Source organism: Microcaecilia unicolor, chromosome 6 (genome assembly GCF_901765095.1).
Source record: "Microcaecilia unicolor chromosome 6, aMicUni1.1, whole genome shotgun sequence".
NCBI classification, from domain to species: domain Eukaryota; kingdom Metazoa; phylum Chordata; class Amphibia; order Gymnophiona; family Siphonopidae; genus Microcaecilia; species Microcaecilia unicolor.
This window is the reverse complement of record NC_044036.1, coordinates 294,420,929-294,433,466: the sequence shown is the minus strand read 5'-3', so window position 1 is coordinate 294,433,466 and position 12,538 is coordinate 294,420,929. Positions and strand designations below refer to the sequence as shown.

General features: G+C 49.0%; 1 protein-coding gene across 4 annotated transcripts in view; it reads left to right on the top strand.

The window, feature by feature from the left end:
* Positions 1-12,538, top strand: part of PKN3 (protein kinase N3) — a 107,081-nt gene that overhangs the window by 14,214 nt on the left and 80,329 nt on the right. The window lies entirely within an intron of this gene.

Below are 12,538 nucleotides of genomic sequence, written 5' to 3'. Positions count from 1 at the left end.
TCTCCCGCCGGCAGGCTTCAGCATCTACCTCCTCAGGTAGACGTTTTTATGGGGGAAGGAGGGCTGTTCCCTACTCTTCTGGTAAGCGTAGGTACAATCCTCCTCCTCGACAGCCTGTGGCCCAGGCTAAGCCCCAGCGCGCTCGCTCTCGTCAGCAGTGTGCGCCTCAGCAAGGCCCCACGGCTCCCCAGCAAAAGCAGGGGACGAACTTTTGACTGGCTCCAGCAGAGCATAGCCGACATCAACGTGTCCGTGCCGGGCGATCTGCCGGTCGGGGGGAGGTTGAAAGTTTTTCACCAAAGGTGGCCTCTTATAACCTCCGACCGGTGGGTTCTTCAAATAGTCCGGCAAGGATACACCCTCAATTTGGCCTCCAAACCTCCAAATTGCCCACCGGGAGCTCAGTCCTACAGCTTCCAACACAAGCAGGTACTTGCAGAGGAACTCTCCGCCCTTCTCAGCGCCAATGCGGTCAAGCCCGGGCAAGAAGGGCTGGGATTCTATTCCAGGTACTTCCTTGTGGAAAAGAAAACAGGGGGGATGCGTCCCATCCTAGACCTAAGGGCCCTGAACAAATATCTGGTCAAGGAAAAGTTCAGGATGCTTTCCCTGGGCACCCTTCTTCCCATGATTCAGGAAAACGATTGGCTATGCTCTGTGGACTTGAAGGACGCCTACACACACATCCCGATATTGCCAGCTCATAGGCAGTATCAGCGATTTCAGCTGGGCACACGTCACTTCCAGTACTGTGTGCTATCCTTTGGGCTCGCCCTCTGCACCCAGGATGTTCACGAAGTGTCTGGCTGTAGTAGCAGCAGCGCTTCGCAGGCTGGGAGTGCACGTGTTCCCTTATCTCGACGATTGGCTGGTGAAGAACGCATCCGAGGCAGGAGCTCTACAGTCCATGTAGATAACTATTCGCCTCCTGGAGCTAATGGGGTTTGTGATAAATTATCCAAAGTCCCATCTTCTCCCAGTACAGAGACTCGAATTCATAGGAGCTCTGCTGGATTCTCGGACAGCTCGTGCCTATCTTCCGGAGACAAGGGCCAACAATCTGTTGTCCCTCGTCTCCCGGGTACGAGCGTCTCAGCAGATCACAGCTCGGCAGATGTCGAGATTGCTTGGCCACATGGCCTTCACAGTTCATGTGACTCCCATGGCTCGTCTTCACATGCGATCTGCTCAATGGACCCTAGCTTCCCAGTGGTTTCAAGCTGCTGGGGATCTAGAAGACGTGATCCACCTGTCCACGAGTTTTCTCAAATCCCTGTATTGGTGGACGATTTGGTCCAATTTGACTCTGGGACGCCCTTTCCAAATTCCTCAGCCACAAAAGGTGCTGACTATGGATGCATCTCTCCTGGGGTGGGGAGCTCATGTCGATGGGCTTCACACCCAGGGAAGCTGGTCCCTCCTGGAACACGATCTGCAGATCAATCTCCTGGAGTTACGAGCGGTCTGGAACGCTCTGAAGGCTTTCAGAGATCGGCTGTCCCACCAAATTATCCAAATTCAGACAGACAACCAGGTTGCCATGTATTACATCAACAAGCAGGGGGGCACCGGATCTCGCCCCCTGTGTCAGGAGGCCGTCAGCATGTGGCTGTGGGCACGCCGTCACGGCATGGTGCTCCAAGCCACATATCTGGCAGGCGTAAACAACAGTCTGGCCGACAGGTTGAGCAGGATTATGCAACCTCACGAGTGGTCGCTCAACTCCAGAGTAGTGCGCCAGATCTTCCAGGTGTGGGGCACCCCCTTGGTAGATCTCTTTGCATCTCGAGCCAACCACAAGGTCCCTCAGTTCTGTTCCAGACTTCAGGCCCACGGCAGACTGGCATCGGATGCCTTCCTCCTGGATTGGGGGGATGGCCTGCTGTATGCTTATCCTCCCATACCTCTGGTGGGGAAGACTTTGTTGAAACTCAAGCAAGACCGAGGCACCATGATTCTGATTGCTCCTTTTTGGCCGCGTCAGATCTGGTTTCCTCTCCTTCTGGAGTTGTCCTCCTAAGCACCGTGGAGATTGGAGTGTTTTCCGACCCTCATCACCCAGAACGAAGGGGCACTTCTGCATCCCAACCTCCAGTCTCTGGCTCTCACGGCCTGGATGTTGAGAGCGTAGACTTTGCCTCTTTGGGTCTGTCGGAGGGTGTCTCCCGTGTCTTGCTTGCTTCCAGAAAAGATTCCACTAAGAGGAGTTACACCAGACGGCAAACCTCCTCCATAAAAAGAAGTGACAGCAAGGTCTTAGATCCTCGCTCCTGTCCTACACAGACCCTGCTTGAATACCTTCTGCACTTGTCTCAAGACCAACTCTGTAAGGGTTCACCTTAGCGCAATCAGTGCATACCATTACCGTGTGGAAGGTAAGCCGATCTCAGGACAGCCTTTAGTTGTTCGCTTCATGAGAGGTTTGCTTTTGTCAAAGCCCCCCGTCAAACCTCCTACAGTGTCATAGGATCTCAATGTCGTTCTCACCCAGCTGATGAAACCTCCCTTTGAGCCACTGAACTCCTGCCATCTGAAGTACTTGACCTGGAAGGTCATTTTCTTGGTGGCAGTTACTTCAGCTCGTAGAGTCAGTGAGCTTCAGGACCTGGTAGCCCAGGCCCCTTACACCAAATTTCATCATAACAGAGTAGTCCTCCGCACTCACCCTAAGTTCTTGCCGAAGGTAGTATCGGAGTTCCATCTGAACCAGTCAATTGTCTTGCCAACATTCTTTCCCCGTCCTCATTCCTGCCCTGCTGAACGTCAGCTGCACACATTGGACTGCAAAAGAGCATTGGCCTTCTATCTGGAGCGGACACAGCCCAACAGACAGTCCGCCCAATTGTTTGTTTCTTTTGATCCCAACAGGAGGGGAGTGGCTGTGGGGAAACGCACCATTTCTAATTGGCTAGCAGATTGCATTTCCTTCACTTACGCCCAGGCTGGGCTGGCTCTTGAGGGTCATGTCACGGCTCATAATGTTAGAGCCATGGCTGCGTCAGTGGCCCACTTGAAGTCAGCCACTATTGAAGAGATTTGCAAAGCTGCGACGTGGTCATCTGTCCACACATTCACATCGCATTACTGCCTGCAGCAGGATACCCGACGAGACAGTTGGTTCGGGCAGTCAGTGCTTCAGAATCTGTTTGGGGTTTAGAATCCAACTCCACCACCCTAGGCCCAATTTTTATTCTGTTCCAGGCTACACTCTCAGTTAGTTGGATAAGTTGTTAGGTCAATCTCAGTTATGTCCTCGCCGTTGCGAGGCCCAATTGACCATGTTTGTTGTTTTGAGTGAGCCTGGGGCTAGGGATACCCATCAGTGAGAACAAGCAGCCTGCTTGTCCTCGGAGAAAGCGAATGCTACATACCTGTAGAAGGTATTCTCCGAGGACAGCAGGCTGATTGTTCTCACAAACCCGCCCGCCTCCCCTTTGGAGTTGTGTCTTCCCTTGTCTTTGTCTTGCTACATATGGGACTGACGAACACGAGCCGGTTCGGGCGGGAAGACGGCCACGCATGCGAGAGCTAGCAAAGGCCTTTGCTAGTGAAGTTCCGATTGAAGGGGCTGCCGTGGACGTCACCCATCAGTGAGAACAATCAGCCTGCTGTCCTCGGAGAATACCTTCTACAGGTATGTAGCATTCGCTTGAGGGAATCTCTATTTTAGTTTTCATGGGCCCCTATTTTGTATCATGAGATGGTCTGTTTATGTTAGTCTAGTGAGTGTGTGTGTTGTTTTTTTAAATAACTACAATGAATATGCTAATATGTCCACCCCCCCCCCCCCAAAAGGTGAAACTACACCCATGCAGGCTTCCCTTTAAAGGCCAGTTCTTGTTTGGTGAGGAGTTGGATAAATTGGTAAAGAGCTTAAGGGAGACATAACATTCCTTGGGTCCACCTTAGGAGCCAGCACTGAAGAAAAAGATCTAGGCGTTATTGTAGACAATACGCTGAAATCTCCTGCCCAGTGTATAGAGGCAGACAAAAAATCAAACGATGCTAGGAATTACTAGGAAAGGGATGCAAAATAAGACCAAAAATATGGAAACAGACATCCGTTTTCTTTGATTAGCTGTTATTCCTTATAGTATGCTCCTCTTATATGTTGGCCGTGCAATACTTTTTTATTTTTATTTTTTTTAATGATTATTATTCATTTTTATGTTTTCTTGGTGATATATATATATTATTATTATTTTTTTTTTTTGTATATACATATATATTTTTGTCTTTGCAAAAAAGTTAGGTTTTAATTGCCATTCTGGTTATAAATGGGTTTGTTATTTCAATTACTTATATATTGTTTTTTTTAATTTTGACACTTGAGGTATCATTGCTTCGTTTTACTAAGTCATTTTTTAAAATGTTTTTATTGTATATTTTTTACATTGCAAGTCTTTGCAGTTTTGTACATCAGTGCTTTTTGTATATTCAGTGGTTTCTCTTTGACTTTGTGACTGACGGCAGTGATTTTGACGCTGGTAGTATTTTTCCGCTGTGTTGTTTTTATGATCCCATATGGACGTCAGATTGTTTATAAGCACTGCAGCACTTTTGGTTCAATTGTTCTTGCTTTTTTTATCTGTTGCAGTTAGTGGTTTGGAAGTATATATCACTTGGCAGCTTTTGCATATTCATGATTTGACGTAAGCTTCTGTCTTTCTGATGGCATATTCGGGATCCTTTTTTCTATCTGTATTTTTAGATACCGTTGTAGTTTTTTGTCAGTTATCAAGATTATAAGTTATAATTACATAAATATTGCCATACTGGGAAAGACCAAAGGTCCATCGAGCCCAGCATCCTGTTTCCAACAGTGGCCAATCCAGATCACAAATACCTGGCAATATCCCAAAAATGTACAAAACATTTTATACTGCTTATCCCAGAAATAGTGGATTTTCCCCAAGTCCATTTAATAACGGTCTATGGACTTTTCCTTTAGGAAGCCGTCCAAACATTTTTAAAACTCCGCTAAGCTAACCGCCTTTACCACATTCTCTGGCAACGAATTCCAGAGTTTAATTACACGTTGAGTGAAGAAACATTTTCTCCGATTCGTTTTAAATTTACTACATTGTAGCTTCATTGCATGCCCGCTAGTCCTAGTATTTTTGGAAAGCGTGAACAGACGCTTCACATCTACCCGTTCAACTTCACTCATTATTTTATAGACCTCTATCATATCTCCCCTCAGCCACCTTTCTCCAAGCTGAAGAGCCCTAACCGCTTTAGCCGTTCCTCATAGGGAAGTCGTCCCATCCCCTTTATCATTTTCGTTGCCCTTCTCTGCATCTTTTCCAATTCCACTATATCTTTTTTGAGATGCGGCGACCAGAATTGAACACAATATTCGAGGTGCGGTCGCACCATGGAGCGATACAAAGGCATTATAACATCCTCATTTTTGTTTTCCATTCCTTTCCTAATAATACCTAACATTCTATTTACTTTCTTAGCCACAGCAGCACACTGAGCAGAAGGGTTCAACGTATCATCATCAACGACACCTAGATCCCTTTCTTGGTCCGTGACTCCTAACGTGGAACCTTGCATGACATAGCTATAATTCGGGTTCCTCTTTCCCACATGCATCACTTTGCAGTTGCTCACATTAAACGTCATCTGCCATTTAGACACCCAGTCTCGTAAGGTCCTCTTGTAATTTTTCACAATCCTCCCGTGATTTAACGACTTTGAATAACTTTGTGTCATCAGCAAATTTAATTTCCTCACTAGTTACTCCCACCTGTAGGTCATTTATAAATATGTTAAAAAACAGCAGTCCCAACACAGACCCCTGGGGAACCCCACTATCTACCCTTCTCCATTGAGAATACTGACCATTTAACCCTACTCTCTGTTTTCTATCTTTTAACCAGTTTTTAATCCACAATAGAACACTACCTCCTATCCCATGACTCTCCAATTTCCTCTGGAGTCTTTCATGAGGTACTTTGTCAAACGCCTTCTGAAAATCCAGGTACACAATATCAACCAGCTCCCCTTTATCCACATATTTGTTCACCCCTTCAAAGAAATGTAGTAGATTGGTGAGGCAAGATTTCCCTTCACTAAATCCATGTTGACTTTGTCTCATTAATCCATGCTTTTGAATATGCTCTGTAATTTTGTTCTTAATAATAGTCTCTACTATTTTGCTCGGCACCGACGTCAGACTCACCGGTCTATAATTTCCCAGATCTCCTCTGGAACTTTTTTTGAAAATCGGCGTTACATTGGCCACCCTCCAATCTTCTGGTACCACGCTCGATTTTAAGGATAAATTACATATTTCTAACAATAGTGTCGCGTTCTCGAGGGCCTTGGCATTGTCAGGCTTCTTTCCCGGAAGCACAGAGTTGTGAGCCCTTGGACCACTACCGTGGAGCGGCAGTGTCAGGCAAGGTCACCTTCAAGGCAGAGACGAGGCAAGGCTGGACTGGAACCCCGGACTGGAGTTCTGCACAGGGATACACAGGACTGGAACGCACCGGATGGGTGCGCACTGGACTGGAACCCACTGGACTGGTACACACAGGAGTGGAGCCCACTGGACTGGAACACACTGGAGTGGAACCCGCTAGACAGGAACACACTGGATCTAGGCTTCACCTACGCTTAGCCACCGTTCCCCTCAGGTTCGGGCAGCCGGCAGGGCTTACAGGAAAACCGGAACTGGAACTAGCAAGCAGGAACAACAGGAATCAGGATACAGAAGTGCCCCCAGGCACCTAGGCGAAAGCAAGGCAGACAGGCAGGGAATGTCCGGGTTCCGGCAATAGTCAGGTCTGGCCGCAGGCAGAGAATATCCGGGTTCAGGCAGTAGTCGGGTCAGGCGACAGGCAGCAAGTGTCGGGTCAAGCAGCAGGCAGAGAATATCTGGGTACAGGCAGTAGTCAGGTCAGACAGCGGGTAGAGAGTAGTCAGATTCAGACAATGGTCAGGTCAAGGAGCAATACTATGGCTGGAGGTCCAGTAGCAAGGAGTACTGGCAGTGGACAGGACTAGGGCTGAAGCTCCAGAAGCAAAGGAAAACATACACGGGAAAACCAGAAAGCTAAACACAAGAAGACTAGAAAAGCTGTACACAAGCTAACAAGAAAGCTATGCCCAAGCTAACCAGTCACAAGCTAGAAACTCACACTAAGCAAAACACAGGAGAACTAGGAAAGCTGTACACAAGCTAACAAGAAAGCTATGCCCAAGCTAACCAGTCACAAGCTAGAAACTCACACTAAGCAAAACACAGGAGAACTAGGAAAGCTGTACACAAGCTAACAAGCAAAGCTGTGCCCAAGCTAACTAGTCACATGCTAGGAACTCACACTACACAACACACAGGAGAACTAGGAAAGCTGTACACAAGCCAACAAGAAAGGCTATGCACAAGCTACTAGTAACAAGCTAGAAACTCACACTGAACTGGACAAGGTAGCAGTGCACAGAGCACTCTAACATACCAGGAACCTTAGACAATGCAAAGGCTGCTGTCTCTAAGTGCTTAATAAAGCCCTTCAACACCTGAGGCGTAGCTGCAGCAATCAATTAAGTAACTACGGAGGCTGTTCAGGCACAAACCAAGGAGCAGGCAGAAAGCAGAGTGAAACACAGAGAGGCTTCCCACACCCAGGTGCAGTGTAGAGAAGCAATTAGAGTCATGCTGGAAGCAGCCAGCACATAGAGAGAGAGCTAACCCAGGCAACACCCACAGGTGCAGTATAGTGGAGCAATTAGTGTCATGCTGCTGGATGCAGCCAGCACAGGGAGCCAGAGCTAGCTCAGAAAGGACAGACAGAAGAAACAGGAGCCAGCTAGGAAACTGACCCCCAGGAATAAGGTAAGTCTGAGGGTGCTCACGGCCACAGACGTGACAAATAGCTCCGCAAGCTCATTTTTCAGTTCTATCAGTACATCCGGTCCAGCAGATTTGCTACTCTTCAGTTTGTAGAACTGCCCCATTACATCCTCCAGGTTTACAAAGAATCCACAAAGTTTCTCCGACTCGTCAGCTTCGAATACCATTTCCGGCACTGGTATCCCACCCAAATCTTCCTCGGTGAAGACTGAAGGGAAAATTAGGTTCTTACTTTGGTAATTTTCTTTCCTTTAGTCATAGCAGATGAATCCATTACGAATGGGTTGTGTCCACCTACCAGCAGGGGGAGATAGAGAGCACTGAAAAACCATAGTGCCTCTTGGCCAGCTAGCTGCATCTGCCTCTCAGTATTTGAAGCTTCCAAAGCAGTGTTACACCGCAAAGTAGAATAACATGAACTTTCCTCACAGCGAACAAATGCCCCAGAACAGGAGCAGTAATTCAAAGGAGGAACGAACTCAACCTCCTGTAACAGAACAGAAATCCTGAAGACTGTTTTCCAACTTCTCCCAATGAGGGAACATATCTACAGGAAAAACTGAACCCAAAACAGTATCAATCAATCAGGGCGGGCTCATGGATTCATCTGCTATGACTAAAGGCAAGAAAATTACCAAGGTAAGAACCTAATTTTCCCTTCCTTGTCATCAAGCAGATGAATCCATTACGAATGGGATGTATCAAAGCAATCCCTAGATAGGGTGGGAACAGGCCACACCACACGCCAGCTCTTGTGCTCCAAAATACGCATCCCTCCTGGCAGCCACATTCAGCCTGTAACGTCGGGCAAATGAGAGCTTAGAAGCCCATGTCGCTGCACTGCATATCTCTTGAAGAGAGAGTGCTCCAGTTTCAGCTCAAGAAGAGGAAATTGCTCTTGTGGAATGTGCCTTAAAGGCTTCAGGCGGAGGCCGGACAGACAGCAGATATGCTGAAAAAAATAGCTTCTTTGAGCCAAGGAGCCAGATTAGCTTTAGATGCTGGAGACCCTCTGCGAGGACCTGACAACAAAACAAAAAGGTGATCAAAGGTCCTGAAAGCATTTGACATGCGCAGATACTGCAACAGAGCCCTCCGCACATCTAGAACTACTACTACTACTACTTAACATTTCTAAAGCGCTACTAGGGTTACGCAGCGCTGTACAATTTAACATAGAGGGACGGTCCCCGCTCAAAGAGCTTACAATCTAAGAGACAAGTGAACGGTCAGTCCGATAGGGGCGGTCAAATTGGGGCAGTCTGGATTTACTGAACGGTAAGAGTTAGGTGCCGAATGCAGCATTGAAGAGGTGGGTTTTAAGCAAAGACTTGAAGATGGGCAGGGAGGGGGCTTGGCGTAAGGGCTCAGGAAGGTTGTTCCAAGCATAGGGTGAGGCGAGGCAGAATGAGCGGAGCCTGGAGTTGGCGGTGGTGGAGAAGGGTACAGAGAGGAGGGATTTGTCCTGTGAACGGAGGTTACGGGCAGGAACGTAAGGGGAGATGAGGGTAGAAAGGTAGTGAGGGGCAGCAGACTGAGTGCATTTGTAGGTAAGAAGGAGAAGCTTGAATTGAATGCGGTATCTGATTGGAAGCCAGTGAAGTGACCCGAGGAGAGGGGTGATATGAATATATCGGTTCTGGCGGAATATGAGACGTGCAGCAGAGTTCTGAACAGATTGAAGGGGGGATAGATGGCTAAGTGGGAGGCCGGTGAGGAGTAAGTTGCAGTAGTCAAGGCGAGAGGTAATGAGAGCGTGGACGAGAGTTCGGGTGGTGTGTTCAGAGAGGAAAGGGCGAATTTTGCTGATGTTAAAGAGGAATAAGCGGCAGGTCTTGGCTATCTGCTGGATATGCGCAGAGAAGGTGAGGGAGGAGTCAAAGATGACTCCGAGGTTGCGGGCAGATGAGACGGGGAGGATGAGGGTGTTATCAACTGAGATAGAAAGTGGAGGAAGAGGAGACATGGGTTTTGGTGGAAAGACGATGAGCTTGGTCTTGGACATGTTCAGTTTCAGGTGGCGGTTGGACATCCAGGCAGCAATGTCGGATAAGCAGGCTGATACCTTTGCCTGGGTCTCTGCAGTGATGTCTGGTGTGAAGAGATATAGCTGGGTGTCATCAGCATAGAGATGATACTGGAAACCATGAGATGAGATCAGGGAACCCAGGGAAGAGGTGTAGATTGAGAAGAGAAGGGGTCCAAGGACAGATCCCTGGGGAACACCAACAGATAGGGGGATAGGGGTGGAGGAAGATCCATGAGCGTGAACTCTGAAGGTGTGGTGGGAGAGATAGGAGGAGAACCAGGAGAGGACAGAGCCCTGGAACCCAAATGAGGACAGTGTGGCAAGAAGTAAGTCATGATTGACAGTGTCAAAAGCGGCGGATAGATCAAGGAGGATGAGGATGGAGTAGGGCTCCCACCACGGTGGGACAGCACTTCACAGAACCAGGACACTGTACCAGTGATTTCACAGTGAGAATACTGAAAGGTAACTTTAAAACCATAACAAGAACGTAAGACCTTTGAAGTCAGAATGATTGAATATTTTAACACCCAACAGAAAGGACTTAACAAGGACCTGGGGTTCCTAGCCATTATAAACCATAAAGCTGTATGTCTCTGTTGATCACCCTCCCCTCCCCTCACCTATCCACACCCATCCTGTTAGAATATCAATGATATGCTTTGATGTCCCCATGCATACCTCCTACCCACCCCCATCCTCCCACCCTGTCAGACTGTCATAGTAATGCTTGAATGTTTTCACTTATATACACTGTCAGCTAGCACATTTGCTTATTTCCGATCTGACGAAGAAGGGCAACCTTCGAAAGCTAATCAAGAAATGTATTAAGTTATGTCCAATAAAAAAGGTATCATCTTATTTTCTTTTCCATGTTTTATTTTGTTTGATTTCTATTGATAACATCGAGAAAGAGGGAAAGACGTCCTCCAACTGCAGGAATCGAGGAGTGGGCCGGCACACCATCATTGAGAGGGTCGCCCATGAACTCCAGGCCTTGAGCCGGCCACTGCGGAACGTTTGTTCGAGCGAAAGGAGTTCCTCTGCTGAAAGCGGGCACGTGAAGTAAACCCAGCAGAATGCCCCAGGCGGTACCTTCTAGCTTCACGGAAGCGAGGTCTGGAAGAGGAGGGAACCACCTGACCCTTGGAGGAAGGCCACGGCCTATCCTCGGATAAGCGCTGGGGTTTAGTTTCCCCCAGGCCTTTAACAATTTTCTCCATCTCCTCACCAAATAGGAGAAGGCCCTGGAAGGGCAACTCCACCAACATTTGCTTAGAGGCCGTGTCAGCCGCCCAATGCCGTAGCCATAGAAGGCGGCGAGCGGCCACCGTCACAGCCATCTGTTTAGCCGAAGCTCTGACCAGATCATAGAGGGCGTCAGACAAAAATGACAAGGCCGACTCCATCCGCAGTGCCACCTCCGCAAGTGGCTCCGCTCTATCCCCGGGCTGTTCCACTGCCTGTTGCAACCAAGCGAGGCAGGCTCGAGCAGCATAACAACTGCACACAGATGCCCGTAAGGCTAGGCCTGAAATCTCAAAGGACCGTTTGATTGCTGATTCCAGACGTCGGTCCTGCATGTCCTTCAGGCCGACCCCTCCCTCTACTGGGAGGGTAGTCGAATTTTTCGTCACACGGCCAAGCGTGCCAAGTGCTCCTCACTGAGAGGGTATAAGTGCCCCATTGCCCTGGCAACTTTCAAAGGCCCTTCAGGGTCAGCCCATTGAGCCGAAATAAGCTCTTGGATGGAGTCATGCAAAGGAAAGGCTCGAGTAGGCTTCTTAGTATTTGCCATCCTCGGATTACCAGAGGAGGCTTCACCCATCACAGGATCCTCAATAGAGAGAGCCTGTAAGGCATCAGAAATAAGCGCTGGCAGCTCCTCGTGTTGGAAAATCCTAACCGCAGTGGGATCATCCGGATCCAGTGGCAATCCTACACCTTCCTCTGGCTCTTCGGACCACAAAGGCCTGCCAGACCCCTCAGAATCCCCACAACCTGACCACGGGAGGGGGGGGGGGGGAAGGGGGTGCGCCACTCTCTGAAGGGGAATTTACCCTTCTACGTTTGTCTTGCAGCCAACTGTCTGGGGAAAAAACCCTGACGGCAATCCCGGGCCGGCCTCCACCGGAGGGGAACCAGGTAGCAACGCAGAGTCAGACATCTGCGGCAGAGCTCTTTTTATCATGAATGCTTTATGTAAAAGCAACACAAACTCAGGCTCATCCTGGCCTCCTGGTTCCAATCCGGGGTAAGCAGCTCCTATGGTAGCCTCCATCCGAGGCTCCCCTCCGGCCTCAGACCCTCCGCTCCTGCGGGGGTCGAGCCATGCGGCGCATCCAAGATGGCGTCCGCTGCAGCTCCACTGAGCGGGAAGAAACCTCGTTCGCCATGCTCGGGCCGGCCCTGACGTCTCAAGAGCACGATTTACAGAGCCCCGCTGCGGATCTGCGCTTGCCACAACGTGAACAGCGCTTAACAACCTTCGCAGCCATCGCCCAAAATGGCGGATTCGCGCCAAAACATCCCGATCGCGGGCCCTCCCTGGAGGAGCTACCTCACCAGGCCGAGTCACAGAGCTCCGGTCACACTGCACAGACAGAAGGAAGCCTCAGAATCGCAGCGCTAACAAGCGCATCGCT